This window comes from Neofelis nebulosa, chromosome 3 (genome assembly GCF_028018385.1).
Source record: "Neofelis nebulosa isolate mNeoNeb1 chromosome 3, mNeoNeb1.pri, whole genome shotgun sequence".
Classification (NCBI taxonomy): Eukaryota; Metazoa; Chordata; class Mammalia; order Carnivora; family Felidae; genus Neofelis; species Neofelis nebulosa.
Genome location: NC_080784.1, coordinates 184,929,236 through 184,936,860, shown reverse-complemented (window position 1 = coordinate 184,936,860; position 7,625 = coordinate 184,929,236).

Sequence of the window (7,625 nt, the reverse complement as noted above, 5' to 3'; positions counted from 1 at the left end):
ATGCCCTGAAATGTAACGAAAACACAAGAAACCAACACATATGTAATAACAAACCGTTGTCCTAAGATCCAAAATTCTTAAAATATCGCTTTCTGATCACCAATTAAAATAGTTTGTTAACTCTTTTTGGTTTTTTTTTTTTCTGTCTTTGCTTCCTTTTCCACAGTTTCCTTTAGCACCTCCTCAATCTTTTTAAGGACCCATAAAACGCTAGGCAAAAACAAGGGTTATGTAATAAAGGCCTTAGGGAAATAAACTAAGGATGAACACAGGACGACTGAGAATTGTTCCCACTGATTATGAAACTATGATACCTCAGACTTACTAATATCCAAGAGGCGCATATACTTTTTTGGCACTTAGGGATATTTTCAAAATATCTAGATAAATTGTGTATTATGACCATCGGTGTTTGGAATAGTACTTTATGGTTTACCACAATCATCTTGTAATAAATATCATATTGAATTTGGGAGATGTAAATACAAAATGTTCCTATACAAACCCTAGCTAAATAACATTTTGTTAAGATATAGGAATGTTCTGGAACACTGGTTATTAAATCCTAAAAGGCCTCCTACCAGCGAGATGTGTATTTGGAAGAAGTTCTCCAGAGTATGGCTGTATTTCATTTTGAAAATTAATTGGCAGGTATTAACATATGTTTATGCAAAGTGTATTTCTATGTAGCTAACTAGCTGTTTGGCAGTGAGATAGAGCCAGAGAATGGCAGTCATACATTTTTGGTTGTGTTCTCTTAGCTTTTTGTCCCAATAGAGAAACGTTTTCTCAGTGCACACTAAATCTCAGAATTGCTTTGAAAGATTTTCACTTGCTTCACCAGTTTTGAGTAAAATTCTCTTTGCCCTTGTGTAAGTTCACATGAGAAAAATAGTCTAAGATGGTCCATAAAAGAGTGTGCACCGTATTTAATTCCGAGCCTAAAAAGAAGAATGCCAAATTCCCTCATGTTTAGTGAGGTCACAGTTTCCACATTTTGAGAATTACGTATGTTTAGAACCATGTCCTGATGGTGTGATAGAATAAACTAGATTTTCAGGGCGATTTGTATTTGTCTATATAATCTTTACACGGTGCAATCTTACAGCAAGAAACTCATTTACCCTTTAAGATCAGCAAAGAGGCAAGCCTCATAGTAACAGGTCTGCAATAATTACAATTGACCTTGCTTTCGAGGAGTCCAGAAAGTATTATTGTACCATAGGTGGCAAATTATTAGAAAATAATCAGTTTTCATGCTAATTACAACGTATACTTTAGATCACAGGTTAACACATTTTATGGAATAAAGCAAGCTATAGTCTACTCTTTTTGTAACTCAGTGTTTGTTCTGTCCCAAAGCTAACAGCAGCCCAAAGCCACACCCACTGACTTTAGACCTAAGGAAAAGTCACAGACTCATACATTCCTTATTATTGCATGAACTGTGCTCCTTAGTGAATCATCATAGTAGGTGATTGTGGATTTAAGGTTTAGAAATAACATCAGCAATCAAAATGAGGTCTTTAATGAAGTCTTAATGAAGTCTTAATAAAGTCTTTTTGGTGACAATGCATTACTTCAATTTGATAAAAGTCAACTCCTTAGGCACATAACTTTGAGTTAGTTCATCAGTTTTGTAGCATGAAGTAGTATAACAGTTCTCAAACATGATATAAAGTCACAATGATGGGAAAAGAAGAAACGAGGTAGAATTATGGTTAAGTTCCTGAGAATTTTATATAACATGATGCTTATCTATGTACCACCCTAGAATGAAAAGTAGCAAATTTAGCTCCCATAGGTGAATAGTATCTATCCCTGTGGTATCCCACATAAGGAGGAAGAAGGTTGAGAACCACTTGTTTAGTAGAAAAATCTCTCTCTCAAAGGTGTTATTTTTTTTTTCATCCACACATCCATCATGTGTATTTATTATGGAATACCTATTATTTCCATGAATTACATCACAGACCCAATTCTGCATGAAACTAACTACAAGATCCTTAATGCCTTGTAATCCCTCTGCACCTGTTTCCTTACCTGGGTAATGACAGAATGCACTCGAATGATCAAGATTCTCTGGCTGGAAAGACCTTCATTTTCTTTTTCTTTTTTTTTTTTTATTTTTTTTAACATTTATTTATTTTTTGAGACAGAGAGAGACAGAACACGAATGGGAGAGGGTCAGAGAGAGGGAGACACAGAATCCGAAACAGGCTCCAGGCTCCGAGCCGTCAGCACAGGGCCCGATGCGGGGCTCGAACTCACGGACCGCGAGATCATGACCTGAGCCGAAGTCGGCCTCTTAACAGACTGAGCCACCCAGGCGCCCCAAGACCTTCATTTTCTAAGTGACCCAACCGGCTGCTTCAGCACTGTGAAAGCCTCCTTTATTTTCCTATTCTTGCTATTATATATTGTTTGTTGCCCTGAAAAAAGCTGGGTTTACAATTTTCACTGAAAAATTAACTCCTGTGCTTTACTACACAACAGCATTTCTAGGCTTAGTAAATGTGTATTCTGTGAGTTTAGAAGAGAGTCATCCTCAGATGCCATCAGAAGCAACAAGGTGGGGAAGACTGAGAAGTTCCTGTATATCACATCCTTATGTCAATGCTTATAAATTATGAGCAAGATATATTCAAAGTAGTCAACAACCAAAAGAGTAACACATTGACCAGTCGGTATGGAAAACTAACCAATGCAAGCACCCATGGGCCAGTGTGCTGTTTGGGTGCCCAATGACCAAGGACCAGCCTTGATCTCAAAAAATCTAATATTAATCTTTTAAAAAGTGCAAAGCATGTGGATGTTTACAATTTACTTTATATTTCCTGCTAAGCAGTCATATATCGTTTGCTCTAAGTTTGAATTAGGCAGAAACTCCACGACAATCAAGTTACTCTGAATATATATACATATATATATATATATATATATATGTATGTATATATATCCCTAATTGTTTTACATTGTAATTTTTTGGTTGTGAGTATGGCTTCACCCATGGGTACTTTCGACTGGAGCAAGATGCTAAACAGAAAACTAAATAGAAAAACTGCCATGAACTTTGCAAATACCATCAATGGCAATTTAATATGTTTTTTAAGTAGAACATACTACATGATAATTTGTATGCTCCAGAATATTTTTTTTTCAGTTTCAAGTTTTTATTTAAATCCCAGTGTAGTTAATATACAGTGTAATATTCCCTTCAGGTGTAGACTTCAGTGATTCATCACTGACATACAACGCCCAGTGCAGAATATTCATTTTTTAAAAAAATTTTAATGTTTATTTTTAAGAGCAAGAGAGACAGAGCATGAGTGGGCGAAGGACAGAGAGAGAGGAGACACAGAATCCGAAGAAGGATCCAGGCTCTGAGCTGTTAGCACAGAGCCCAAGGCGGGGCTCAAACTCACAAACCACAAGACCATGACCTGAGCCGAAGTCAGACGCTTAACCGACTGAGCCACCTGGGTGCCCCAGAATATTCATTTTTTTTAAATTAGATGGCTGCTTGTGTTAATGGTTAAAGCTCTTAAGGACTTTGTGCATACTCTGTTAATAATTATTCAAAAATAGGTTTAATAACATAGGATCGTTAATGTTCTCAGGTTCCAGAGAAAATGAACACTAATATATATTACTATAAGATGCTATGTTTTTAAATCCTATTTTACCTTATTTTCACTTTTAGTTTTAAGATTTATGCCCTTTATGATGATCTCAGATACATAGTCTTATTTCATGTTATATAAAAATCAATACACAATTTAGAAATTGTCTTTTAATTTATTCATCAGGCTCTCATGCATACTGGAAGCACATTGCTATGCATTGAGAAGAAGAGAAAAAGAATTTTTCCTTCTGAATTGATTCATATTTTCTCATTTTATAATGATATTCAGCCTCTTAAGAAACTAATTCAGACATGAGAAAATAAAGCTCATGGCGGTAGCCAGGGCATAAGAGAAAAATCCTAATGAAGCTTGAGTCAGAAGGTGTTTGAGGGTGAACGCTTAAAAGTGATTTAAAGTTTAAAATATAGAAACTGCAATTGATGTTGCAATTTTCAAACATGCTAGGTTTCACAGATTTTTCACAACTTGAGCAGTTTGAGCAAATGACCAATTCAAAGACATAAAGTATTGAATTCCTATTACGGGCAATGAAGCCAAACAGTGTGAGCACTGTGTCTCTGTACTTTTCCAGAGGTTATTTACCGGGTCATCTAGACCAGTGGTTTTCAAAAGCCAGCCTTCAGGCTGGAGGCAGAAGAATCATCTGGGTTATTTCTTAAAGATATGGATTTCTGGTCCCCATTCAAAATTGACTGCCTCAAAATCATCAGGAGCAGGTGCTAGACATTAGTATTTCTAAGCTCTCCCCATGACGCTGTTCTAGATGCATTGCAGCATCATTTTCACAAAGTTCCACATGATGTATTTCAGCTTTGTTCTGATATTTGGTAAGAGAAAGAGGGGTAGAGAATGACAAACTTGCTTTCCCCTAATGGGCGCACAATGCATAGACACGATGCACCAAGCTTCCTGCCAAATTCAATCTCTCAAGCCCTGTGCCATTTGTTCCGGGCCCATTACTCTTCTCAGCCATCATTTGTTACCTTTCGGTGAACTCACTCTGTGATTTGAGGGGACATACATGCCCCAAATCTGTGTGAATAACAGCTTTAGAAGTTTCGAGCTGCTTTTCTATTTGTTGGGAGCAGCAGAATTTCTCAGACCCCTTGACTACTCTTTACTTGACAAAATGACGCAATAAAGAAGATTGATACCAAGGTCTTTTAGATAATTGTGTGGGGAGAAGCTTCAGGGGCTATACATTAGCTCCACTATATTTGTCAACAGTTGAGTTAAGTGATCCACAAGAAGTCATTTAAAACAAATGACTCTAAATTTATTTTCACACCAGTGTTGATAACAGCATTAAGCACCGGCTTAGCTTAGCACCATGAATGGACTTTAAATCTTACATAGTACATGACTGTTAATCACAGCAAAGAATTTGGAAAAGAGGTAAAGAGCAAAGGATTCAATAATTCTGACTCTAATATATGCGTACCGAGAGTCAGAGAATAGAATAAGGTGTTTTAAGGGAAAAAACCCAATCATAAGGCTTCCAATTGTGCTCCATCGAACTCCTCTGAAACTATAAATCCATTTTCTTTTGGAGATCCCATCTAAAATGTTTGCCATTTTTTTCTTGTATGTCTTAGCTTTGTAGGCCAATATTCTACGTGAGGATTAGGTGAAATTTAATGCACTAGTAACTATTGTTTTATTTTTATCATCCTTGAATAGAATTAGGAAAAAAGTAAAATGTTTTTACTTTCAACTGATATTTTTGTCTTTTAAGTCTATGCACTGAATTTAAACTTCAAGTTTACTTATGTTTTTAGTGCTACAGCTGCAAATTGTACGTATCTGAAGATGTACATATTATCAAGACTATAGTGAGAAAGTTGGAAAAGATGATATTTGCTTATTACCTGTCCCCCGATGTGGATTAGTTACTCTGGCATAACCTGAAAGCATATTACTCTTTTAAAGTGCAAGCTTGGGGCGCCTGGGTGGCGCAGTCGGTTAAGCGTCCGACTTCAGCCGGGTCACGATCTCGCGGTCCGTGAGTTCGAGCCCCGCGTCAGGCTCTGGGCTGATGGCTCAGAGCCTGGAGCCTGTTTCCGATTCTGTGTCTCCCTCTCTCTCTGCCCCTCCCCCGTTCATGCTCTGTCTCTCTCTGTCCCTAAAAAAAATAAAAATAAAAAAAAATAAAGTGCAAGCTTAAGTTTGACTACTGCAAGGAAACCTAGACTGGAAAATACATTAAAATAGTTACCTTTTGCTGCGCTTGGAAGGCTCAGTCATTTAAGTGCCCGACTCTTGATTTTGGCTCAGGTCATGATCTCACTGTCTTTAGATCAAGCCCCATATCAGGGGCTGTGTTGACAGCGTGGACGGTAAGAAACCTACTTGAGATTCCCTCTCTCTCTCTCTCTCTCTCGCTCTCTCTGACCCTCCTCTACTTTCTCTCTCAAAATAAATAAATAAACTTAAAAAATAATTACCTTTTAAAAAAATAATTACATTTTAAGAATTTACAGACTAGAGTACTTTTATTTGAACAATTCAACGTATATTTTAGATCTTCTATGAATAAGGCTTTATATTCCTAAGATTATAAAATGCTATTAAGAGTGAAGAGCAGCTTAACCAGACCTGACAAGACAAGGTTACTTCATCTTTTACATTCAATGTTTACAGGTTCTGAAAGATCATATGACTTTCTCTTAACATTTTAGGAGTAGGAGGAAGACAAGGGTAAACTTGGAGGTATAAATAGTTAAAAATTAGAAGTCATATTTAAGTGTTTGAACAGAATTTCTTCTTTCCTCTTACCTTGAAAAAATATCTTTATAATAATCTCACAGTGTAGGTATGAACTTAGCCTTCTTTGACTTTATGGGCGTGTTCACCATTTTCCCAGCTCTTGCTGGCATCCACAGGCATATTGTTGATGTTCAAGAACTTATGTCCAACTTAAGTGAAGGCTACCCCTCCGCCATCCCTGGATCTAGCATTGCAGATGCACAGTCTATCAATAGGCCTTGAGAAATAAGGGTGTGTGTGTGTGTGTGTGTGTGTGTATGTGTGTGTGTGTGTGTATGGTGTTAAATTAACATTAAAAAGATAAAGAAGGACAGAAACCAGTTTTCCAATTTTGGTTTGATCTCAGACAAGAAAGGTAAGGTAATACAAAGGAATAATACAAAATGACTGATTAAGTATGAACCATCCATCACAGAAGATCCAAAAATGTGATATAACTAACTTATTTATCTATTTCTGTGCATGCAAATACATAAAGAAGAGCACAAAAGGAAACCATCAACATTGAAGCGGATTGTTTCAGAATTGTAAGATTTTACGTTTTTTTTTTTAACCTTCTTCTGTACACAAATACATTGTTTTTTTAATGCAACGAGCATAAATTATAATAGATACTGTCATTGGTGGAAAAGAGTTGATTCTTTAGAATAAAATATATGTGGGTCCCACACGTACAAACTCTAAATTTAGACCAATACTAAATCTTTGTCAGCCTTTGTTACCTACTGTAGAGTAGGTACACTGTTAGTATCTTTCTCATAGACTTGTGTGGGTTATCTAAATTAAGGCTTAGCACGGAATCTGGCAGATGATAAGTAGCAATGAAAAGTGTGCTGGTATCATCAACAATGCCATCATAATCATCACATTAATTAAATTACAAGAATTTAGATTCTATCCCTGGATATCAACATATCTCAGCAAGATTAGTGATGGCAGAACAATTTTCTTGTTTGAATCTATTCACCTGAAGTTAAGTCTAAATTGGGAACCAGAGTCGCCTGGCGGAACCATAGCTGTGCCATGAACTAGCTTGATGATCTTGGGCATGATATCAACTCGCCGGGCTTTCATTTCCACGTAGCTATAAAATGCAGTAATTAAGAAAGATGAATCCCAAGCCTTTATCAATTATGATACCAACTGAAGTTGTTCTATAAGTGTTTTACACATGTCTTCTCTAATTGCACTCTGGTCAACACACTCAGTTCA